At 39.1% G+C, this 27945-nt stretch overlaps 1 protein-coding gene across 1 annotated transcript in view; it reads left to right on the top strand.

Moving 5' to 3' along the window:
* Positions 1 to 357: 357 nt before the first annotated feature.
* LOC145446953 (uncharacterized) overlaps positions 358 to 27945 on the top strand; it is an 83231-nt gene continuing 55643 nt past the window's right edge. The window contains exon 1 of the mRNA XM_080325355.1: positions 358 to 1052. The gene's annotated coding sequence lies outside the window, so the exon portion shown is untranslated. The remainder of the gene's footprint in view (positions 1053 to 27945) is intronic.

Raw genomic sequence — 27945 nt, 5'->3', positions numbered from 1 at the left:
TATGTAATATCCTTGTATTTAATGGACAATGAGAGCTATATGAAATAGCTTCATATATAATTAGAACGTTGTACTTCCAAAGATATAAGATCCGCGACGCAAGTGAGCGATTATTGCGTTATCTCTACGAATAATCGTGATAATCCCGGTTCAGACTACATTCTTGTCAAATTTCAGTTGACCTAGCTGGCTTCGTTTAATATGTTGCACTCACAGCAATACGATTTAGTTTACTTGAAACCAATGATTGTATTAAAGCCAGTGTTATCAGATTAGCGGATCTATTTTTTGTTGATCCAATGTAATTCTGTTGCAACATTCAGTGTTTTCTCACGAACCTCGAGTGTAAGCACTGTGCATGAGGTAGCTTGATGATATCATTGATCATCGTGCAAAGTTGCAGGTTTTACGCGAAAACCGGTGTTGGTCTGCCTTGATTTTGTAGGTGATTCATCACGAGTTAGATGGCGAAATTTGGCATGGTGTACTTATATGATGTTATTCAACAGTGCACTAAGTTTCGAGATGGGCAATCAATGATTAGCAAGGCAATTACGTTATCAAAGTTGAATACGTGTAGGTACGCGCTAGGCTACCGCCAAACAGATTTTAGCAAAAGTCGGTACGGGATTGCAGAAGACGAAATTTGGAATGATGCATTTTGAATATGTCTTCTAAAACTATGCGATTCGTATTTTGTTCCTCAGAAATTCTATCCGTCGGTATGGTCCAGCATTGGCTAACATGTTGGTGCCGATCGACCGATTGCGTCAAATAAATTCGCCAGATTTCAGAAATAACATTTTTATTTAGGGCGTTTTGATTAGTTGGGCGACGTGTAATACTCGCAGCAATATCTGGAGCGTATATCGACGGGTGTGCAAAAACATGTTCATTGTTCATTCTGCTCGCCACATGAATACACGCTAGTGGGGATTCCTGACTTGACTCCTGCGTTATATTTGGGAACACTATTTGAGGCCAAATTTCCTGAACATCTATATGCCAAGCAGAAAGACTTGTCAGAGTTATTGAAATTCAAGCATGAAAAGGTTGGTGACGGATGTTTCGTTTTTATATTTATACATCTAATTGTTATTTTAACACACAGAAGACTCTTTTAATACTCTTTTAAATCGAAATATAGTAACAGCACTGTATTTAGGGGTATTCGATTTATCATAGTTATAGACTTTCACGGATATCATGTACAGTACATAAATAAACTCCATTCTTGTATATAAGTATTTACCTATAGATACTCGAATACTGTGGCATTAATTCAATCAGTTTTTCGTCAACCACCAATTGCAAATTTGAAATAATCAGTTAGAAAATAATATTGTTCATTCATTTTAAAGCACAATTGTTTTTGTACGATTTTCGCCAGTAAGCCATTTAGTGCAGTTTCTCGAAAAGTTCCAGCAATGGTCTGCCATAATTTGTTCATCTCATATGGCCTAATACCTTTCATTTGTTGTTTTGATGTCTTGGTGGAACTCTCCCCTTGCCAATCAACAAGATCATCAGGAAATATGTCAAGATGACTGAACAGGAAGTGAACTTTTGTGCTCATGCTTGTTCCAAGTTTTCAATATGCAGATACGAATTTTCGGACCAACTGTTTGTAGTTGGGTGCTTTATGATCATCTAAAAGGTTTTATTTACTACGTCTTAGGATGAATTCCATGCAGTGAACTTTTTCCTAATATGAAATTGGAATGTTCCATCCGTATTCGAATCTGAAATGTATCGAAGATACAAGATTTAAGCTTTTCGTTTGATTGGGATCCTATAGGTATACCCACTTTGTTGACTCAGCGGAAGATTATCTATTTACAAGTCAAAAGAAATGAGAAGCATAAGAGTATTGTAGTTGAGCTTTTCAAGGATAAATTTTATAGATCTATGCTTATTAATCTTGGTGGAATATGCCCAATTGATACAAGAGAATATGTATTTCCGTTGTGCAAGAGTACAATGTTTAGGCTTGACAAACTGCTTTTTTGATGAACAAATATTTCGCACCAGGTCATGTTAATACTGATATAATGACGGAGAACGACATGAGGTTCTCCATGGTCAATCATCTATTTCTGCGCAGTGTAAAATTGGAAAAAAATACGATTTTCTTCCTGTCAAGAGAAATATTCAAGGGTGAATACAGTAATTTTGGACTTTTTCCTGGGTTTAGATATATTCTGAACAATAGCTAATCCTGTAAAACTAATGCGATATCCGTAATCAGCAACCTCGAAAACCCCAAAAAGGGCTCTCAGATGTTCTGCCATAATTTTTTTTTCATTTTGTTGACCTGTGTAATCAATCAATTAGCCAATGTTTATATGTATAACACATAAATGAGCATTGGAGCGTTTCTCATTGAGAGCCTAATGTACAAATATTCGTACAAGCAGTTACAATACTAGTACAAGTAGTACAAGTAGTTAAAATGAAGCTATGCAAACATACAATTACCTTAAGCAACTATTAATCAGTACACATTCAGAAAAAGAACAAAAAATTTTTTTTTCCATGAAAAACAAGCATCACGAGTTACTTTAACTCAAAAGTCAACAACCTGTGGGTCGCCACACCAAGTAGGGTCACCTTAACTTTTCCTGGAGTCGACATAAACCCGCATATTCAATTTATTTCTGAAAAAAGACTGATATTTTTTGTTCTAGCGCAAACTATCTGCAGGTTTTGTAGTACAGCTTGATACTTTGTGTCCTAATTAAAGTTTTACGTTGTATTGACTTGGTGAAGTAAAACTTTGGTAGCAAGGCTAAGCAAAAGCCTTCACAAAGATGTAATAAAACTAATTATTCATTGGTCAAACTAGTGACGCAGTTTTCGTTGCGAGTCATGTTTAAAAACTAAAAACTTGTTTAGCTTACGACACACCACTATATTCGTAGCTTTTGCAATAACTTTCGTATCGCACAGTATTAGATTGAATAAATGCTTGCACACGATCATTATTACGTAATCAATAGTCTGATTCGGAAGCAGGTATAGTGAGAGGTATTCAATGAATCAGTAGGTCCGAGCCTTGGACGAGCGAAAGAAACTGACGTAATATTGAGTTTCTGCTTTCTTTCTTTCTTTCATTCAACAATCATAATAATTTCGTGATACAGATTCAAATGACATGTAGGCAGGGGTTCCTAAAATATGGGCCGCGAATGGTATGCATTTGAGTCGCAGTGCAACTAGAACAGTCTTTTAATATGCAAGCAATATTTGATAAATTTCTTGCAACTTGAAATATTCGCGCAATTTCCTGTGGTTAGTTGGTACATATCGGTGGCCACTGTGTTGGGTAATACAGCTATCATAGCCAAAATTCGGTATTACAATGTTGCTTGATAGTGGAAATTTGCCGACCATTGTATTACGCAACTTCGTTTGAGCTCATGATACAGTTTGTTATGATTTGTCATTTCACGTTGGTTCTCTGGAAACACCGTCGGAGACCGTGGCGATACTTCAGTAGTATAATCGCTCGCTCGCGAGGCGTAAAATACCGGAAGTTAAGAATGTTGTATTTCGAAGGCAGAAACAGTGCGTTTTGAGCTAGCTAGTGGTCGAAAATCGCCTACGGAGCTTCGAAAAAGCGTCATTGTGCGCTTCATTGACGCGCATTGTTTATTTCGTCGAACTAATTACATTGTATAACGTGCATATGGTTGATTTTCCGCGATCGGTTTTGAAAACAGGTGTTTTTAATGTGTAGTGACCTACATATTCCGCGGGGACAAATGACTATGGTATCCTGCCGAGTCCAATAAATACCTGTGGTAAATGTGATACGGGGAATCAACGTTTGACAAGCTGCATGTATAGGATTAACCATGCACGCGTTAAAATGCACGGTCCTTGCGCTAAGTAGACATGATATATCTACAATCGCTCAACACCCAACTGACTCTGTACGACAAAATTATTACGCGTGGATATACAATCACTGTGTTAATTTTCACGTCCGAAATCCAGATGATCTTATCTCAAGCGAATCCATGTGATATATTGCAATATATCGTGATGCTGTGTTGCAGAATCTTATGATGCGATTGTCAGCTAATAAGCTAATCGTTTACACTAATCAAGGCCATCAAACAGCAGTATCAAGGGTTGAAACCATGCCACTCGATCAGTGATCCGTTTTTTTCCTCTGTCAAAATTGAGTTTCTGGATATGGTATCACCTTTGCGTCCTAACATGTCGACATGTTACAACCCAACAGATTCAATTACTGAAACATCACTTGCACCACACCTTACTCGACAAACTCAAACGGTGTATGTATATGATTAAAAAAAAGGTTGCATGAGCATAAACCACTGTAACCAGCAACCTAAATAAATCCTGGTTATATTTATGTTCCAACGACCTGTCGAGATTGCAAATTCAGTCGTAATGCGTCTCGAAAAATGCTAAGCACGAATCCTAACAAGTGAAGCACGGGTATGATATCGTAGATTGTAGCTTCTCAGTCGTACACACACACACAGAGAGAGACCATATTTTACGGCTCGGTCACCGACAATAACAACTGCAAATTCGGTTCACATGCTTCCATCGTAATGAAATAGGCGTACCCACCAAACACCTGAAGCCAATTATTGCTATGATGTGAGTGCTATGCGCGATTTATTATTGGTCTGCTGATCACATCGAAACCTGCAGTATATTGCCGAGTATAGTTGCCGTTAATATACTATTATGAGTGTGAGAAAGATTTGCATGTCTTATGCAGAGTACTGATTTGCTTTATCGCGTGGGTGAACACTGAACATATTGTTCATGTGATGAAACAAGATCATTATCCAAATGCAAATGTGTATATTACGAGTTCGGTCTAAAGCAACGCAAAAGAGATGGACCTTTTAGGAAATCGCGTTGTATACCTCGTTCTACGAAACTTCATAGAATACCACATGTAAATAGAATCGAAATATCTCAACTCTTTATGCATTCTGTCAAATCGACACAATTTTAATACGGGTTCCTGGGTATGCCATACACACTAAAATCATAAACAGGTCTCGATGATATTGATGTCATAATGATACCAATAAAAATAATTATTAACTGTAGCTGTTCAACAAAATCATAATATTGGTTTCAACGAGTAATTACTCTTATTGAGTTATGTGTTCGATGAAAATGATTGATTGCACATATGCTTCAAGGTTCGTGAAGAAAATTAAATATTCAACATCGTGAAAGCTTGTGATAAAATAAAGGTAATACATTCGTGGTTTAAATTAAGTTGTGACTGTGACGCTTTGATGTATGCTTTAATCCACACAGGGACTTGACACTCAAGAAACACTTTCACGTTGTTCACCAGTTCAATTAAAACAACATAATACTGTACTACATACTGTTGTACGATTTATCGCGAGTGTGTAAATGATACTCAACATTTTTTTTTCAACCGAAACTGTCTTCTGGTTGCTTTGATGCGAGGAAAATCATCCGATAACTCTCTACCTTCCTTTAGTAAAGTAACTTGTTTTGTGTGTTAGGTTTGTAAGTTATGAGTCGAACACATACCTACTCTTTTGCAGAGATGACTCCGATTACATTGACAGATCTGTCAACCAGTGGCTATGGCTTTTGTTTCACAAAATATCGACGTGAGTGCAAAATGATAATTTTTAGGACCATGTACATGAATGTTATCCGTCGCGCTAAACCTGAAACACCACATTTTTCGTGTTGGTGTATATCATGGTTGTCGGTATTCCGTTTATCCACACAAAAATCATGCTTCAAAATACTCCCATGGAAATTTAATATTACGATTACTAAATTTTGTAGGATCACGGGTTCTGGTATAGGCTACAGTGTTTTTTCAACTCACCGAGTCGCGTATTAGTTGTCGTTAGTATGAACTATTATTGTGAGTGGCAGGATTTGTGTGTCTTACGCAGAGTGTTGATTTTATTTAACAGGAGAGTGAACATATTATTCATATGGGAACAAGGTAGCTGTCAAACAAGAATGGGGAAAGGTATGCGGAGTAGCTTTATAACCAACCAAGCAACGGTTTTGCAATATTGTAATATATAGTATACTCGACTATTTAGAGAGACATACATTATTCTGTACCTTCGTTGTTGTGACCTAAATAACTACTTGGTATAAAAATCAGTTGAGTATGACAATTCGTATCTGTTGCAGTTGAATGTTTAACCTTTTCGAAATGAATCCGAATACATGAAGTATGCATTGACCACATTCGAATACAGATGAGAGCGTTAGCCATTGAGCGTGTTTTGTATGAAAGTCATTTCCAACGCGCTTACCTCGATCCGAATGAATTCCATGTCATACAAAAACATGAATTGTATTAATTACCGACGACATCACGAAACTAAAAACCTAACAAGCTATAATTTAAGTCATTCGTTTGCCTGTGCTTTAGGTATAGATCAGTGGTTCTCAACCTTTTCTCTCCGGCACCCCCTTTAAAAAAAATTACCTGGGTCTAGCGGCCCTATTTTAAGGACTGTAGTGAAAACAATGGGTAAATGGTCGAAGTCCGGTTTCGGTTTGGGAATTCACTATTAGACCTCTCGACTAATTAAAGGTATAATTGTATGTGCTATTTTCGGATCATATCCAGGTTGTTATAACAACCATAGGGTAAGACAGGGGTCGGGTAACTTATCCAGTCTTCGGGGTGGATATGAGAAAACGATTTACTGCAGGGGCCGGATTCCTGAATTGATACATTAATCGCGTATTTATCCATCGATAGCAGAAAGGAATCGTATTTAATGTTAGTGTTAAGACACCAAAACACTATAGTCAATAAAATTATTAACGTAATGTACTTCAATAGCTGTTGAAGTCAAGCAGACATCTGTGGTCGATCAAAGTTGTGGACAAGTTCTTTGAACTCTGGCTGTATGTTAGACGCACAAATCCTTAGTAAAGACTGCACGTGAACATAAGCTAGATTAGAACGTTTTGCTAATGTTTATGATCGAAAATGTTTCACGCAAATCCATGCAGATTCGTGTCGTGGGGCACATTGTCATGCAAGACAGGTATCTGTCATTGGCGAGATAGCCCAGTGGTATAATCCGTGGCTACAACACCAGTGGGTGCGGGTTCGAGTCCGACCAAGGTCGACTTCCGAATTTCGATACCTAAGTGTTGGAGGTTTACCTAGGCTCCTCCTCGCCACCACATCCGTGTCAGCGGTTTCTTACAAACGCCTAGAGGTGGGCCGTGTTATAAGTCGGCAGTTACGGAAAATAAGAATAATATCGGCCTGGTGTAAATGACCATCGTAGTCGACAAACACCACGAATACCCCAAAACAAACAAAACAGGTATCTGTCCGCGGGCCGCTCAAAATCACGTCGGTGGGCGGATCCAACACGTTGCTAAACTAATCGAATTAATGTTAGGAAATCAAGTTCTTTTAATGATTCGAATTTTGTGAATTTAATTATTTTGTAGATAAAATGGAAAAAGTATGTATCGGTGGATCGAGAACACATTAACCGGATTTTGGAGTAGTCCATATTACGATTTATTTGATGTTCGGCATTCTTCATACAACTCAAGTCTATCCGACTAGGCTCAACGTTGCAAACATATTTCTATTTGCTTTCGTGGTGATCAAAGTGTTTTTAAAAAGTTTAGCACGCTGGGTATAGAGGATGAAACGATATTAAGTATTAATCAATCAATGGTATATGCAAAATCAAGTTAATAATTTATTTCGACCAAAATTTTTATGTACATTTGGTATCTTGTAAATAACTGTTTAATATGAAGATGGTAGTGTGTGATAAGCACTTGCATTATGGGAGTGAGTAAAACGGACCTTGAATTTGATCTGACCAAAATCAACCTCGCGTCACACAAAAAACATCAATTATATTATTAGTGTAATATCGAAAAAATTCCCATTGTGTTATATGATGTGCGATATCGAAAATAACAATTGTATTATATGATTTTTGATATCGAAAAAATAACAACACAGCGATTAATAATTTATGTTGGTCGTTCGTCGGTGCTTTAGGTGTTGATTGATGAATTAGAGTAAGTCATATTTTCGATATGCGCCTAAGTTGAAAACTCGGTGACGCTCCTGTGTATTGCTGAATTTAGCTATGTGTGGGTAAATTGATAGTAATTCAATCACAACTCAAATTCATATTAACCGAAAAATACCTTTCGGTGATTTGGATTTTGTGATAATATTTGGTTTCATTACTGCGAATGAACAGTGATACAAAACACCAGATTACCAGATTCACCATATTACGGTGTACAATTCCGATTTCTTTGATGTTCCGAATTCAACATACAAAGCAATAACTTTACCCAACTAGTTTAGCCATAATCCAATTTGTTTTGTGATCATGAAACTTTGTGAAATCTCTGTATCTCGCCATATTTTACATTGAGCGCGTTGGATGGTGCTGCGAATAGACTCAAGCATTAATCAAGCCACCATATGTCATATCTCACGCGCTTCGAATAGTGATCATACGAACCGAGGCACATCGCGATGTACCGACGCTTTGAGTATCTGTTTAGCTTCTCGTCACAAGTACCGATAATATGACTTGTGTGAGTTGGTGCATTCGATCTTCACTACAATGTAAGATGTGGTACACATTAAATCATTTTAATTGAGTACTGATCGGATAGTTGAATCTCGTGTTGCGAATAAATTGGGTAATATCTAATCCGTAAAGAATTTGCTCGCATTACGATATCTTACATCATAGGTAATACATGGATTCACTTGCGACAAAATATATCTCAATCTATCATTGGTCAGACATTCGCATCTCGTATACTCAATATACAACATGTTAATCTCAAAGTCACAATGTTGGATGTAATGAACATTTTATCAATCGCTTTTGCGTCTTTGCGATGATGGAAGTGTTTGTGATAAATCTATAGACCCAGAATGTTTTACATTGGGGACGTTATATAGTACGAAAGAATTCAAGCAATATCTAACCCGCGACATGCAAAACCGGCCACACGCTATATGCTCGCGCAACTTTTATTTTATCGTACATACAACGGTTAAGTTAGACGGGAAGGTATCACTGAATATAACACACGGCGATCCGTCAGTAATTGGCCTTGTTAGGTTTTGTAAGATGTCGATATTTCGGATGCAATGGCGATAGCATTTTCCAATACTCAATTTTGACACGGGTAAAACAGATCACTGATTGAGTTGAGTTTCAAATCATTTTGTGAATTCTTTGACATACTACACCCGAGAATCACCTAAAATTAATGAATATAACATATTACCATGTCTAGGTGAGCTTGAGATAAAATCACCTTGATTTCGGGGTGGAAAATTAACACAGTGATTGCATATCGTGGTGTAATATTGTCATAAACAGTCAGTTGGGTGTTGAGCGATTGGTGAATCTATATACTTGTCATACAGCGAGTCAGTTGAGCGATTGTATTTATCATGGTAACGGTAAGCGATTGATCCGACATCCGCCTTGCGAAACGGTGCATCCTCGTATTACATTTGCGATATAACTACCATAGTAAATAATTGGACTCGACAGGATACCCGAGTCATTTGTCCCACAGAATATAAACTCCTTTTACAGTTCAATAAAAAAGACAGGTCGTTGGAACATAAATATAACCAGGATTTATTTAGGTTGCTGGTTACAGTGGTTTATGCTCATGCAACCTTTTTTTTAATCATATACATACACCGTTTGAGTTTGTCGAGTAAGGTGTGGTGCAAGTGATGTTTCAGTAATTGAATCTGTTGGGTTGTAACATGTCGACATGTTAGGACGCAAAGGTGATACCATATCCAGAAACTCAATTTTGACAGAGGAAAAAAACGGATCACTGATCGAGTGGCATGGTTTCAACCCTTGATACTGCTGTTTGATGGCCTTGATTAGTGTAAACGATTAGCTTATTAGCTGACAATCACATCATAAGATTCTGCAACACAGCATCACGATATATTGCAATATATCACATGGATTCGCTTGAGATAAGATCATCTGGATTTCGGACGTGAAAATTAACACAGTGATTGTATATCCACGCGTAATAATTTTGTCGTACAGAGTCAGTTGGGTGTTGAGCGATTGTAGATATATCATGTCTACTTAGCGCAAGGACCGTGCATTTTAACGCGTGCATGGTTAATCCTATACATGCAGCTTGTCAAACGTTGATTTCCCGTATCACATTTACCACAGGTATTTATTGGACTCGGCAGGATACCATAGTCATTTGTCCCCGCGGAATATGTAGGTCACTACACATTAAAAACACCTGTTTTCAAAACCGATCGCGGAAAATCAACCATATGCACGTTATACAATGTAATTAGTTCGACGAAATACACAATGCGCGTCCATGAAGCGCACAATGACGCTTTTTCGAAGCTCCGTAGGCCGATTTTCGACCGCTAGCTTGCTCAAAATGCACTGTTTCTGCCTTCGAAATACAACATTCTTGACTTCCGGTATTTTACGCCTCGCGAGCGAGCGATTATACTACTTACTTCAGTGTGGGTGCATGCAACGAGCGGGTGCGGTGCCATGAGACACAAATGTTTTAAGGCCAAACACCACTGCACTGGAATACATGAAGTCAGGAAGTATTGGCCGAGATACGGCAGGAAGAAGTGCGGTGACTAAAAATAGGAGGCGATATCCCTTGGTCAAAAATGACCGTCGCCGGTCGACCAAAATCTTCGATTTTAATATGTCCGGTCGTCAAAATGGTCAGCACTAAATCGTACAATCCTTTAATTCTGAGAATACACTAGACCAGTGTTTCTCAACCTTTTTGTCTTCGCGGACCCCTTCTGGACTACCGCGGACCCCCGCGGACCCCCTCGCCTTTTTATTTCAAATTTAGCTCAATTATCGTGCACTCGTAATCTGTCTTGTGCAAATATTACCTGTAGGCTAGTGATAAACAGCAACAAAATGACTTTTATTGAAAATAACATCGTACTATTTATGTCGAAATTAGGTAGAATTTTAATATTTAAAAAAGGAATCCTGAAACTGCATTTCTTTAAATACGTGGTCGCGTCTTGAAAATTCGCATTCGCGCCTTCGTTTTGATATAAACGAGTGCCTTAAATCCATCTTCACAGATATAGGTGGTAGTGAATGTGATAATAACGTGTAAGGCTTCCAATGAAACATTTGGGTATGATCGCAACAAATATGGCCACAAAATAGAGAAATAGATTATTCAATGAACATATATAACCCCCAGCCTGGTCATTTTCATCTAGCATAGTGTAACCTAATTTTGATCGCTGGTGACTTGACTAGACAAAGGGTAATTTTCCGATATAGATGCCCGGAAAACCGCTTTCTGCGTCTACATTCCGTTGAGTTAACCTTTTTTTTGTCAACTTTCGTGTCATATGCAAAATAAGTCGTCCTCGCGTGCATTAATGGCCGTGTTAAGTAAATATATATCACTGGACGATTTAACATTTTCGCCGCCATATCTTCCCCTTTGATATTTTCGCCCCCTTGTTTCTCAAAATCTCTCACTGGGGAGGGGGGGTCGATATCGCCCACGTTTTTGCCGTTGTGTGTATGGTGTTTGTCGACTACGATGGTCATTTATACCAGGCTCATACTCGTTATCTTTGATTCCGTAACTGCCGACGTGTAACACGGCCCACTTCTAGGCTTTTGTAAGACACCGCTTTCGTGGATGAGATGGCGAGGAGGAGCCTAGATAAACCTCCAATACTTAGGTAGGAATTCTGGAGTCAACCTTGGTCGGACTCGAACTCAAGACCCATTGGTGTTGTAGCTGTGAATTGGACCACTACGCTATCTCGCCACGGCATCGCCCACATTGCGAACCACTGATGTGGCAGCACATCTTGAATTTATAATGGAATAGTGGTTATCTCTATATGACAGGAAAATATCAATTTCATCACAAACATTTCGAAGTCATCGTGATTGATGCACACACTCTCCAACAAAACATCTGATAACAGCAATATGTTTGTATCAGCTGGCTATTGGCAATTTAGCAATTGAAATGAGTTTGCGCAGCATAATATTTCCTCTCAGATGGCCATTCTGTTGATGCGAGCACTGAGAGTTTTACTAGTAATGAAGCTAAACTGCCTCGTGATTTTCCCAATTGAAAAAAATACAAATTAGGTTATCAAACATTTTGTAAATATAAAGGATGCGCGGACCCCCTGAGAATGCTTCACGGACCCCCGGCTGAGAAGCACTGCACTAGACAGTATTACAAGTGTAGTACAAATGCGGCCAGCAGAGGGAAACAATTCACCCTAATTTACAATCGCGTGCGTCATACATGCCTGTACAAACGTAGCATAGTAATATTAAAAATACAGTCCTTTTGGTGTGTGAGGTTTGAGTCGTGACATGCCAATAAAACTCAGATTGGGTTGACGGTCTGAAAACTTAAGGAGTCTCTGCTTCAAGGCTATTAAACTGCCATAAGATTTCAAGTTTGATTGAACTCAAGATTCAAATCGTGACTTCTTTTGACCTTCTCATTTACTCGCGAAAATGGGAAATTGGTTAAAATAGAACACAACTTAGAGTAGCGTATAATAAGGTGGTGAGTTTTCCTGTGATTACACTCCTTGATAGTTTTGAAGCAATCAGACACCAAGAAATAAAACATAGACTTGGCTTTTGAATCCCCTTGATGAACTGGAGCCTTGATAGCTTTTATAAAGAGCTGGCCATCGAACCACTCGACGTCATTGTACAAAATCAACCAACTTGGAGCTCTTGTGCACTCTACTATAAATTAAAACGAAGTAAAAGAGTTGTCGTCGGAATGAGATGCTTGATGGGAGAAACCTATAGCCTACTTGTTGAGAATTTGAACAACAAAATTGCTAACTCACTTCATTTTATTTTTGTATAACCATTTACAGTTTGGGTTGGTGCAGAAAAAGTTATTTTGCTAAAAAAGTGCGGATGATTATTTGCTGTAAGCCTAACTTTCGAATCTTATCATATCATTTCATATCATATCAAAAATATTAAAAGCGTGATTAATGACTAATACCCGTGCGTTAAATATGGTATGTTATATTATTCGGGCATGAATCAGCCGTCCTACCAACATGAGCGAGTGAGCTAGCCTACATATCATAAGTTTCATAGAGCGAACATCATGCTTTATTTGTCGTTAGAACAAAGCAAAAATACTTCCACTCCAAGCCTAAGATTTCAGAGGATATTCATAGGTAGATAGTAACAAGAATTCATACACAGGGATGCCAGTAGTGTATATGATCGCTCGTGAGCGGCTAATTTTTGCATGGGGTAGTATGGGGACCGCTGGTGACCTGCCGCGAAACTCGTGTTGGTGACCCCACCCTTTTGACCCCCCCTTCCGCTGGTGACCTGCCATGTGTTCTTATGGGATCTCTGGTGACTCCACCCTTTCAGGTATAGGGCTCGCTCATGACCTGCCGTGAAAACTCGTGTTTGTGACTCCACCCTTTTCGAGTCCCTATCGCTGATGACCTGCCGTATCGTCGGTGATACCACTCTTTCAGGTATACGTTGTGTCGATGACCTGTCTGATAACGTTACGGGTATAGGGATCTCTGGTGAAGTGGTGTTGAATATCAAGTATAGTAAACAGTGACGCCGTTACTTAGTATGTATATTCAAAAATATTATATATGACCGATTTGAGCTATTCCCAACGTTTACGGCGAGTGCGACTTCAATATATCGTTATTCTTATGGGTGCGGCGATGATTCGTACTTTCGGGCATAGACCGCGGTGGCATGTTAACGTAGTTGATATAGACGCGACATGATAACGTTACAGGTATAGGGATCGCTCACACGGTGTTACATGATGACGTCGTAGTTTAGTCGTGACAAATGACCGATCGTGTTCTAAGTCTTTTCTCGCTATTGATTCCTACGTAACTTGAATAATACTTTCAGATCGGATTATTCACACCTTCCACTGTTTTGCACCTACAGAAAAGTCTGCTGTTCACAACCACAACAAGAATCACAAGTATACACATTATACATTCTTTGTATTTATTACTCTGAAATCAAACTCTTCACAAAAGCACGCACAATCGTATCATTCACTTTTTTATCATCACCAAAATTATTCAAGTATTCCTTGGCTGAAAATCCTTGAGCTCTTTTTATAACAAATGCAATAGCATGATCTCCACACACATCCGAAGTTTTACTCTGTAGCTGTTTCCCAGTCACGGAAAATTTATCCGGCTCCAGGAATTCGATTATCTGAGGTTTTAGTGGTCCGAAACCTAGTGAATCATGAAAATGAGTATCGCCATCTCTGTATATACACACCCACACTGTTAAAAATATTCCATGCTAAATTACTGGTCTGGTCCTGGCCGCAGTTTTACGACTCTGAGACCGGTAAATTTGAAAAATATTTTCCCGTAAATAATATTGACCGTAATTTATTTTTACTAAGACTGACTGTTAAAATTTTTACGGAAAATTCCCGTTACCTGACGTAACGGAAAACGGCTGTAATACCAAGTTACTGGTATGGTCCAGTGCAGCAGTTTTACGCTGATGAGACCAGTAAATTCGAAATAACTTTCCCCGTAATATGATTTTACATATGCTGACCGTAGGAAGTTTTACGGAAAATTTCCGTAACTAAAGGTAACAGAAATCTCCTGTAACATCAATATACTCGTCTGGTCCCTTGCAGCAGTTTTACGTTCCTGAGACCAGTAAATTTGAATCAGGTTTATTTGTTGCGGGCACACGTAAAAAAAAGTAAGTGTGGATAATGACGAAAATCCAGTCTTTCTTATGAAGATCATCAGTCAGCAACTGCCTGACTGAAGAGGGCTTCATCAAAACTTCAATGGCAGTTGAAGGACTGTACTTTGGGCCATGCTTTTTTGTAGGTTCTTCCATAATCTGAACAAAGATTATGCAGTCATCAACCCAGTTACAATTTGGAAACTTTGAGACGCTATAGTATGACATACTGCGACTTTTCATATTCTTGTCAATTTCTCGAATAATGATGGCCTAGGATAGCGATGTCGAACATAAGGCCCGCAGGCTGCATGCGGCCTGCGAAGCAATTCTGAGTAGTTTGAAAAACCCCTGTATTACCCAGCACATTTTCTAACGAATGTTGAGATATTATTGTAAGAAATAGTTCCCGCAAGGCCACAAATGTCAAGATCATAGGCCATAATATAATTATCCGACAGTGGTGTTATGGTTTTACTCTAGTCATCATCAGGAACAAGTTGGTGATACAGACATCCAATTCCCAAAACTCCCAAACCTGCACACTGAGTTCATATTTTTATGAAAAAATGAGCCAAAACGTAGTTATTTGTGAAGTGAAAATGAAACTGTTATATGCAGGTCGCATGGAGAATATAATAGTTACAAAAAATACAATTCAAATATATTTGGTCGCACTGCTGTATCCCTTATACTCAAAGGCCCCAGACAGACAGAGAAACCCGAATGACGAATAATAATGAGCCAAATTCTAACGTCTGCGTTTACAATTAAATCACTTGTGTTCCTCAAAGCGCATACGATGAGTTAACGGCAGATTACGAATAAAACAAAGGGAGCATACAAATATGTCAGCTTATTCCGTCGTTAGAGTCAGTGTTTTAGCGCTTGAATTCAAACGATCAATCTGAATTTTTGCCAAAATTCCGTTGTTTGCGAGTAAAGGTGCTGCTAGAATATATCCATATGATATGATCGTGAATGTTATGTAAAATACCAAAATGTATACAGGATTGATAATAAACTATTCAAGCGAAAAGTAAGGGCGGGCGTTTTGATGTACCGTAACATTTTGAAATGATTTGAGTGATCCGGCCCGCGAGCGGTTTGAAAGTTTGACTCCGGCCAGCGACACTAGTTGAGTTTGATACCCCTGGCCTAGGACTTCGTACCTGAATCATCTTTTTCAGCGTGATTGCAAACTTTTCTGGCAATATTCCTTTACATCGCACGTCCAATGCATTTCGCACGGCACCGTGCTAGAAGCGAGAGGCGAAATGATCCCTTTCTATCACATAAGCATTCGACGTCATGATTCATAATGCCATAACGCTTCCATTTTCGTTTAGTTCAATGTCAGAAAATGTAATACATTCTTATAAGCCATAGCTTCTGTTCACCATTAAACTGTAACGAAAATACATAGGTCTTCAGAAACAGCTCGGATACTGCTATACCTACAATATCTGCAATCAACACCGGCAATATTCTAAAGCTAAAGTTAAGCTGTGGCATCGAAACCCTCAATATCTTACAGCAACGCATCTTGTTATTATCCAATACGAAAACATCACGTCGATATAATATCTATCTCGGAAAATTCAGCCGCACGTGCTCAGGCTCAGATATGTCTGACCTCTGACGTCTGACGCCGCTATGTCTCGAATATGTATGACGTCACAAGGTACTGTTCGCTCGAGCAGCTACGAATTCATGATCAAACAATTCATAAGGCCATTCGCAGGAAAAAGGTAAAGGACGTTTACTACTCTCGTCGCAATGACAAAGGAGCATGGCGGCTATACAGTACACACCAGCTCCAGTGTTTCGATATATAGTTTGCATCATACATGCGTCAAGGAGTCTGCCATGGTGGCAGAACTGATCCAACAGATAATTACACAAAAGATCATACCTGCAGCAAAACTACATAACATACCAAATTCGCTTGGCATGCTACTATTGCTAGACCTTGATGTCTCAAAGCATACTATTTATAAAGCGATATAAACGATGGTATCTGCAATGCCCAAATGTTCGGATACCATTCACCGATTAGCATTCAGCACGGCCATCGATGTCGTAATTTGCTTGATTGAAACATGATGTAATGACGAAAATCACATATATATGTCCATAAGACCGTAAGCGTGTAAAATGATCGAATTGTAAGTGCAATAGCAATGTTGCAACTAATGATTATCCAGTAAATCGCTTTTACGAATGCAAAAGTAAATCCAGAATACTGATTATCCAGTAAATTGCTTTTACAAATCCAAAAGTAAATATGAAATACTGGTTATCCCGTAAATTGCTTCTACGAATTTAATCTGTAACTTTTTTACCCTCTAAAAACAAGTAAATTTACTTTCGACGTGCCCTTATATTAATTTAACGGGCATTCACCGTTAATATAACTGACGGGACAAATTTACCGGTATAATTTGGGTAAATCTACGAATATTTCTAAGAGTGCAGTGAGAGCCAGGCAAACTCGACTCGTCGCAATTAATGATGATAGCGAACTTTCCGCTGATTGGTTTCTTCGGTAACTGGTCTACTGGATAAGTTCCTAGATATAGACTTTGTGTGTCAGGATGGTTATAGAGAATATCATCGATCTCAGACGTATTCATATCTCGACGACTTGTCTTTTTTGATTCAACTGTAGAAGATGTTGAAACTCCTTCAAACATATAACAAGGTTACGGAAGTTGGTAAAGGCTTCGATGTAGTCAAAACCAGATGCACAGTTCCTGTCTTATGAAGTTGATAACATCCCAAACTATTATCGGGTGTCAAATCAAACACGAAAAGAGTGTAGCCATTAACATAATCTTTGCGTGAAATATTTAAAGGTGCCTCGGATTCCCAGCGACCTGTCTGAGAGAATAGTGTCATATAACCTTTGAGTCCGCCGTGTTTATCAAAATCGAAATGAAATTCGCGTCCTTTAATTTGACGTCCATCCACACTAAAAGAAAGATTTTGAACGTCAAAGTGTTTAAAGTTGAATGGGTTTTTGTTCCGAACACCGTTAAATGTCGTGGTCTCGACTAAACCAATTACGATCTTCTTTGACATGGTACCGCTAACTAACTCTCTATCAATTTTCGATAAACCCGCCGCGAATGTATGAGTCGACATTTGTAAGCGTATCCAGGGATACTTGGCAGTATTCTTCTGTAATACGGACTTGTGTGCTAAGCTTACACTTTCAGCGATCTTCATCTGTTTGACATACACTTCCATTTCGAGTAAAACAATTTGTACATCCTCCACATCACCAAGAAGACAGAAATTATCTTCGTTACGTGTAAATTTTAATTTCATGTCGACATTATCCAGCATACATCTAGACTGTTCAAAAAGACCCATTCGAATTTTTCCGATCAACTCTAGCGGGGTACTATTTTTGGTAAGCTCTTTTCGTTTAACATATCCAGTATTCGCTGCACCAAGAACATCCATAGAACCAGCGACATCTTTATAAAAACCTTGTCCTTGCACAAAACTCTCCGAGGCGCCGTGAGTATCATTCAACAACCGAGAGATATAAGCTTTGTACGCATGACAATTATCCGGATTTGTGATAACCTCATTTGAAATAGTTACATCGATTTGTTTGAAAAGAGAATCCATCATGTTATTGACCAGACCCACTTGTGTATCATTGGCTAAATCAGCTCCATCGCGTTTAGTGAGCTTCAAACGTAATCTCAAGAACGTGTTTTGTAGATCTATATATCGATCCGTCCTTGGTAATTGTACTTCCATGACATTACCTAAACTATGGGGTTTGACGACGACATATTGCGATTCCTCAATACTGGTTTGCGTGTGGGGTATACTTAATATGTTTGATCCGGAGTTATGACATTCTCTGGAACCCGCATGCATCAAAATAGTTCTTAGTCGAATATATCTTGTTGTTTACGACGACGTTTGGATGAAGTGTTCTTTGACTTTGTTTTTTTTCCTTTTTATAGCCTTGGCGGTTAAAATTTTATCAATCACTCGACCGCCAGCTTGTTTACTTCCCTTGATAACACTAGACTTGATCGAGTTACCTCGTAATAGATCTCTCGCTATTTCACCGCCAGTCCGTAACAATTGACCGCCGGCGTATTTCGCAATAGTTGTCACTAAACGACCAAGTGATTTAAACAAACTCCCGATACCGGAACCGGCTTGAACTCCACCACTAAAATATCCATAACCATCGCCTGTCTGGTTATAATGACGATGGACAGAATGATGATCACACGTGAAAACAACTTTCATAATCGCTTCCTAATGTTAAATGTAGCTTGCAATGAACGACTTATTATATTTATAGGCTCCCCAAACTCATCCCTGAGGTAAAGACATACAGAATCTACAACATCTTTTGAAACAGGGAAATAATACGGATTTGTCGCTATCCAATTATGCGTGACATCGCTAGGTGTCAGCGGTATAACTCGTAATAAATGCGCTAACGTATCCCCAAGTAAGTGAGGGTGAATAATATCGCTATACACAAACAAATATTGACCAATCGTCGGTTCAGTTAAAGTGAAATCGATCTCCATTAGGGCTAATTCGCAATATCTCATCGGGATGTTGTTGATGGTGAGTAGTCTGTGTTCAAAATCAGCACCAAGCATAGAGGTGGTTAACGTCACTATTTTCATCGTGCGTGGAGTGTCAATGTGGTCTTTATTTTATTTACTAACTGGCCGTATTGGTCCCGGATGGTGATTTTTATATCGCGGATGTGGTTAATCGACACTGGGAAATAAAACGGTTTCTCATATACAACTTCTTGTCTCATACACGTCTCGTTATTTACTTGGATCACACGAAGCTATTGACTCATGTAATCACCCACCGGATGATGTCGTAGTACATTGATATACACAAATAGATACCTGAAGTGGGGTTGAGTTGGTTTAGGTTTGATCGACGTGGCATTACATACTGGCGTCGACACTTCATCAACTACACTAAAACAATTTGCGAATATATCCGTGAGGTGGAGTGTGATATGTTTCGGGTAACGAATTCGGAAAAGTTCGTCGTTGATTCTTTCGGTGAAACAGTGTTTGAGACTGTCAGATAATATTCCTCGCATCAACTCGAGGTTGTTTGCATAATTCCCAAGTGGTGTTAGGTACGCTTCCACTATTCGATCTTTTTCATTATGTAGCTCCCAGAGTGCTTGATCACGATCGATTATAATTCGATCAAGAGATTCACTGACAAAACTCATGTCCACCAACGCAAGCTCATTACAAATAATTTCATTCGGTAACACCACCGAGAACTCACCTTGGGTGCCAGACAACGTGATGTAACTCATATTGAATCAACAGCTCTACGACGGAAGCGTAGGGTCACTGTCACTGGTGCTTTTCGAAATTTAATAGGGTTGCCAGCTGCATCACGTAGATAAATTCGTATCGTTCGAAAATTGTTTCTCGCTAAAGCAAAGAAGTATGGTTTAGGGAATATGTTGATTTGGTTTTCATTCGGTTTAGCGGTTACAGTAACCACCCGTAAAAGTTGTTGCAGCTTGTTACCGTGTGGTCTTGGTTGTATGAGATCGCAATACACATAAACCTTATCAATCCGTTCCAACTTTACCGCGGGTGTAAATATAAATTCTACCACTCCGCGGCGATGAGATACAACGCGTCTAAATGTTATTGTGTCCAACACAGAACCAAGTGGTATCAGTCCGTAAGGCTCGGGTGAATCATGCGTGGTATGGGGTATGTGTTTGGCGCTAGAGTCTGGGGTATCGGTATTTATGGATGCAGCTCGCTTGTGTCTTTTTTTAATCGTGACTAATCTTCTGAATGTGATTCTAAAGTCACCGAATCCTTGTAAAATGAAAATGTCCCCCATGTAATATTTCTCGTACGATTCTAACATTTCACCGATGCTGTAATACGAGCCTTCGGGAATATAATACCGTTCGGTGTATCCATTTGCATCGACAAATCCAAAACCGATACTTTTCGCTGTCACTTCAATTCGCGGCTGAAAATGATGGGGGAAGGTCAGCTCACATAATCCTAGCTCATGGCGATTCATTTCTAATTCTTTGTAAAGTTCCGTTTGAAAATCTGTGCTAGTATTCGGAAATTTATCCAAACTCGCATTCGAAGGTAGAGTCAACAACATTTTATTGTTTCTTTCAACATATACGGTGAGGTGATGGATTCGGTAATAAATGCCCAAGTGAAGAAGACAGTAGCGTTAAATATATTTCACGATCCACCCCAACAGAAATTTGATATAATGAAAACACGATTACACACACTAACATACAAATCTGTACAATAAACACAATCTGGTTTTTCAGACTGTTCGAGACTTGACCCATGCGAGATGAGGCGGAATCGGAATCCATTGTTTGGTTGAACAACATTTTCAGCGTCTATTTATACAAATCCGAGACCCAGGAATTAAATTTAGACGGGTAACCCAACCATTTAACAAGATATTGTGTTTTCTTTCCTTTTTTGCGAGTAGACAGGATTTTTTCGATATTGTAAATATTATTATTTTTAGTTATTGGTTGTAATTCTTCACGCTGAAAGCGACCGTCTATAACTTCACCATGGTAGTCTTTCAAGTAGGAGGGTCACCTTTACGACATTGAGATACGAAAAGGATTTCTTCGGTCCAACTCGCCAAAGCACTTTTTACAAAATTACCACGTGATTTCGAAATCCTGACGGGTGTGCCGATAGTTAGTTTGGGTTTTTTAGGGGTCATGTCACCGTATAACCTATGGAAAATTTGTTCTTGATTTGAATAATCAACATCCGCTGGAGGACACCCTATAGCCACGTGAAAAGTAGTGTTATACCCCTGACATATCTCAGACAGGACATTAACATAATTCAAAGTCTTATTATGCGTGAAATACCGGTATAACACTTGCTTCAGAGTACGAATAACACCCTCGCTTATCGATGCTTTCAGTTCACTATTTGTATGAAAATGTCGCACATTGTTCTCTTTTAAGAAAGTCTGAAACGTACGATTAGTAAACTCGGAACCTTGATCACTTTGAATAACATGAGGTATACGATCCTAAAATGATTCCTTGAATCCGCGAATAATACCTTGCGAGGTTTTGTTCTTGAGTGGATACAGATATAAAAATCGGCTGAAACAATCGATCGTCACCAACACATATTTGAAATTGTCGGTTTCTTTTGAAAGATTTTGCATATGCATGAGATCGGTTTGATACTGAACACCGAGACCGGATGTAATCACTCTAGGTCTCTTAAATTTCTTACGATATGGAAAATGTTTCGTGTACGCATCCTTGCTCGAAAGAAACTCCTTGACTTTGGCTCTATTCCGCCCTCTAGAGAATACGTATGCACCGCGGTAACTACCAGGTAGCCCTGGCGTGAAATACTTAGTATGGCTACCATCCGTATCGGTTCGGGGTCTTGGGTGTACGACCACTTTTCGTCTTGGCATGTTGAGTCTTTACTTTGCTTGGTTGGCTACTCGGTGATGGTGAGTGGGGTTTAGGAATCCTTGATGGTTCACCCTTGATCAGGCGTCGCAGCGCGTCCAACTCACTAGCCGAAAATAGATTCCTTTGTTCTGATATATCGATTTTCATCGGTTGATTCAGTGTGTCGTGTTTTGTTTGATAACGATTTAGTGCGTCGTTATATAAGGCTAATTTTCGTTCTTGGGGTATGTTCATCTGTAATATGTCGCTCATACATTTGTCGATATCCAAATTCAATTTCTGAACTTCAACCTCATTGATCGGGTTCGGAGTTATGAAGATTTTTTTGAAAGAAGTCATTTTTTGAAAAGATTACCGAGTAAACCAGTGACGACGGGTAGGATGCTTGATAATAGAGTCATAAACATACCACCACTCTGGTTAACCATGCGTTTCTTATGTCGAATAGGGATGTCTTTCCTGACAAGTCGACGTAAACTACATTTATGAGCTGATAGTCGCTTTCTTTTATACTTTGAAAGAGGGATGTTGCCGTTTAAAATGTTCTATGTACAATCGCATTTACACTCGATCAATTCTTTGCTGGGTCCCGATATAATTTGCTTGCGTATCTCGGTTTTACTTTTATGTAGGAACTCTAGTGTGGGTATATGCCGCCGTGTCTGAGCTGGTACCTTGGTCATTTTGAGTTTAAAGTCGTCTCTGCGCTTGGCTATTTATACCATCGGGCTATAAACCACCATGGTTTCACCAGGAAATATATTGGTCATAACTCGTCGATTTTCAGGTGCTTCTTGCGTGAGATCAAGGAATAAATAACTATGAGGTTGTCTAGCAGCGTCACGATAAGCCTCTGTTAAAAATCTAGAGTTTGGGTACATTTGTCGATCAAGAAAACTGATCTGCTGTTGGTCGCGCGGATTCTTGAAAATCACCATATACGAGCTTGAAAGACTCAAGTCACGTGCTCCTTTACCCTTGTGGTACAGGTTCTGTGTGACGTAACAAATTGATTGGCTGAATGATGAGAAAATCTTGTAAAGTAGTCTGCAATTTTCGCCGTCTCAGTCATGAAATCATCCACTATAATCAAGGTGTCTTCAGAGCAAACCTTCAACTCTTCTAAAATATCTAGACCGGCGTGGAATTCTACGTTATGCATCGTCTTGAAAACCTCCTGATAATTATTGTAACAATATACGACCCTGGATACACTTGGTTTAATCATGGATGTCGCATGCCTAATCAGCTTTGCAACAAAAGTAGTCTTCCCACTTCTTGAAGGACCACTCACAATACACGCGAATGAGTGGATCAATTCCATCATTTGTTGTTTATTGAAACTCGATAAAGTGCATGTGTTTATATATCAACAAGGTTGGGAATATCCACTGTTGTAGTCATCTTGTTCTAGTGGAATATATAAGCCCAGTAGAGTTCGATTTAGCAATTTTCCATGGGTTATGAAATCTTCATCTGTCCCTCGTCGTCAGTCGAAGTTGTAGTGTTACAAACGATTCAGATCGTCAAGCAGCTGATCCCAATCTACAAAATAATAAATCACATGAGAGGATTCATAATACGAGAGGATTAATAGCGCTTTAAAAGCTAACAGTGTTTCTATACAAAACTTTAGACCGCACCATGGAGCACAAGTTCTAGTTGTCTGCTTTGTATCAATCAGGTATCGTCGGTGTTGTGAGTTGTTGGTAGAGTCGAGAATCATGAACTGTGGTAATTCCTGCTCCAATCAGTGATGAGCACCGGAGCGGAGTCGGAGTGGAGTCGGAGCGGAGTTTTGCCAATTTTGTGATACCCGGAGTGGAGTCGGAGTTTACAACAGATATTTTTCCGGAGTTTTACGGAGTATTGTTAGTTTTGCCCGCGATATCTTTCGATAGCTTTGACCAGAAGACACTATTGATTACAAACCAAAACACAGACAGTTGACACCTTGTAAAGTTGTAATATGACCGGTAACATGCAAAAATGATTGACAAGTGCATAAAAATCAGTCATCTGCACGGCAATTGGGGACTGGAGAGTAACCTAGTGATCTAGCAAGGCATTTCCGCTGAGCAGTGTCTGTAGTTCACAAACTTGAAGACACCCAATATCGTTCGCAGCGCATCATTTTTCCCTGCAATGAGATGCAGTCTTTGAATCCACTGCTGAATGTCACCATATTATGAGATAAGATCTCCAGAATCTTCCACGTTGCTGTCATTGCAGTCTTCTATAGTCACATCATATTCCTCCTTGCGTATTTGTTTCGTGACTAATTTTCATGCTACCCCAGTAATTGTGCGAAACATTTACAATCAGCAACATACAGCGGGGCTTCCCTATGGTACAGCCTTTGGCTAACCTGATTCTTCCAGCAAGTTGATGATCATAACGGAATATATCCCATTATCCTGATGACATTCAATATAGTAATAGGCAGGGTTGTAACCAAGTCACATGGTTCCGAGTCACGAGTCAATCTGACTTTTGTGGTTTTGACTCGAGTCGAGTCGAGTCATTTTCAATTCAATATTGAATCGAGTCCCAGTCCAAGTCACCGTTTTAAGGGCCAAGTCCGAGTCATAGTGTTATGACTCGAGTCGAGTCCAAGTCACAGTATTGAAGTCATGTTCAACTTATGTTTTCAATCCTGCTTGGGTGATATCGAATTCCTTGCTTGCCAAACATGCTTATTTATCCCTATCATAGTCTTGGCACAAGTTTATTTAGTTAGGCAGATAACAGACAGTTCCAGGCCTCATATACCGATGCTACAGATAGACGAGACAGGCCGCCAATACGATAACGTTACTAATCTTAGAACTTTAAATCAAATATCCGTCTTGTCAGTCTGATATATCACAAATAAAAGCATTCAGTTTTTATTACGAGCACATCGACGACCGCTCACAAATAGCTGATAGATAATTAACGAATTCACGTCTACATACTATCTGATAGAGGACCTACGAAGTCACGTCTAGCTAGATACAAGCTGGTAAAGAATCAACAGATAAACGCTTATGTAGAGGTACAGTTTTTCTTTCACATCATATTAGGTGGTTGGCCAGAAATAAGGTCAACTTTCCTGCTCAGCTGCCGAAATAGTCGCCGGAGCGTTACTTTAGTGCTGATTTACTGTTGTCTTAGTCGAATTTGCCCTACATTTACCAAAAGAATCTCAAAATGAGGAAAAAATGTCAAAAAAGAGGCTACTTCTTAAAATTGTTAGATTATCTAAAAGAACTTAAATTTGGCTTAATTCCAACCAGTAGAAAGCAATGCTAAGAGAAAATATTTTGGATTAATTACAAATAGAGACTTTCGAAATGTACCGGCTACCTCATGATATTGTTAGATTGTGTAAAAATATGATTCATAGAAAATTTGGCTCAATTCAAACTAGACGAAGCGGAGTTATTAGAGTGGGATATTTTGGATATGAAAAAATAGTCGACTTACTGCTAATATGTAATTATATTTTATGAAATCATTTCTCACTAAAAATACTCCATGTATTTTCAAATCCAAAATTTTCTCCTCTCATTTCATTGATTCCACTTTTTCAAATTAGGCCAGATTTAGTGTTCTTTTTATGCAACGTAGCGATTTTATGAAGTAGCCACTAGGGATGGTGTGAACCTCTAAAAGGTTCAGGTTCGTGTGAACGCGAACCTTTTTGAAAGATTCTGTGTGAACACGAACGTGAACCTCATGACGTCACGGGACGTCATATTGCTAATTCCAACCTATCCTTCAATGAAATGATAGCCTATATTAACGTGCACGATACCTTGCGACGACTCGGGCAACATTACGTCACAAGGCTGAAATGCATATTGACGTTTTAAACGTCGCCAGATGTATCAACTGGGGCAATCAAATTATATAATAATCTCATAAAATGAATATCTTCCGTCGCTTTGCCAACAATTTTGACGCAGACTTACCAGGGAATAAAAGGGAAGGAAGGGACGTATTTTTGTCCTTGATGTTCTTGCGGCATATACACCGACTGATGATATACATAACACGATCTGCGTATATGCATACCATGAGTACATGATGTGCATATGCCGTCGGGCAAGGAAGATGCAGATATAGCCTTGTAGCAGTATTGAGATGACTTGACTCAAGTCAGACTCGAGTCACATTTTTCGTATGACAGATCGGAAAATGTATTCGGCGTCTGAGTATTGCTACATTGATATTGAGCAGAGTGTGAAACGGGTTTCTATACTTGTTACCAATATTACCCCATTAACAAGTTATACAGCAGTAGCCAACACCTCAATCGCACCGATTTGGTCTTAATGATCCAGTAAACATATGAAGTCAAGATTGACCCCATACTCCTGCTAGATTGATTAGTTGAATAAGCATCATTCGCTGACTACGTAGCTTATATCGATCGTGATATTTTGTGATTGTGGGTCAAGCTCGCAGCAGAGGGTCAATAAATATTTACAAACGGAAAGTTGGATATTTCGAGCAAACTTTTGCAACAAAGCAAGTAAAACTTTTGAGATTGTTAAGGTACATGCTCGTTTAGTGTTGATTTTTTTATGCCTATATCGCCATGCATAGAGTGTTCTGCAGTTGAAATGCAATAAATTTGAACCAACGATGTTGTAATGAAGTGAAAATTGTAATATTTGAAAAGGGTTCACAGTGCAGAACCTACCAAGGTTCTGTTGTGAACGCGAACCTCTAAATTTCCGAGGTTCACACACAGAACGCGAACGTGAACCTCACGTTCACACCATCCCTAGTAGCCACCCAGTAGAATAAAAAAGAAGGTATTTTTGATCGGCCCTATTGTACAAATATCACACAACATTAGCCACTCATTATTATCACGTGCACAATGCACATACCGAACAAAACGTCAAACGGACGGAGGGTATTGTGTGTTTTCACAGACAGCAGATCAAATCAATGAGTGACACTTGAAAAATACTAAAGTGGAAAGGAGATTCTCATATATGTTGAGGCGGCATGGCCTTAGAATAATCCACATCCACTGGATACATGTTCCTCTGGTGCATTAGATGCAGGAATTGAAAAGCAATTTTGAACCACACTGAAGAGCATTAGATACTCATCCATTCTAGTCGGCCAAAAATGCAAAGAATCATCGCCTTCATATCTACACATGAGCTTATCATGCAGTCTCTTCCAAGTAGGCTACTTGACCATCTGAGTCATTTCTTTGGCTATAATTGAACTTTGCTTCGATTGTTTGCTTATATAATTGAAATGTCTTGAGTACTTTGATCGCGGAGGATCTATTACCTCTTCATCACTGGATGATTTTGTACAATGCATTGCTCTTTGCTACTATGTAGGCTACCATTGTCTTTTGTTTTTACGGCGGCGCATATCTGATATCAGACGAGTGCAACGAAAGCAGTGGTGAAAAATAGCGATGTCGACAGAATTCGTCACATGCGTTGATCTAACCATTGTGATTCGCAACTTTCTTCATTTTCAAGTCACATAAAATAAGCCGAGTCAATGACTTGAGTCGAGTCATGCGTAATGACTCGAGTACAAGTCGAGTCAATCCAAATATTGACTCGAGTCGAGTCGAGTCATTTTCCCATTTCAAGAAAATGACTCGAGTCAAGTCGA

This window comes from Botryllus schlosseri, chromosome 9, assembly GCF_051294905.1.
Source record: "Botryllus schlosseri isolate E-star chromosome 9, Bs_hap1, whole genome shotgun sequence".
Taxonomy (NCBI): domain Eukaryota; kingdom Metazoa; phylum Chordata; class Ascidiacea; order Stolidobranchia; family Styelidae; genus Botryllus; species Botryllus schlosseri.
This window is presented reverse-complemented; position numbering and strand designations above follow the sequence as displayed.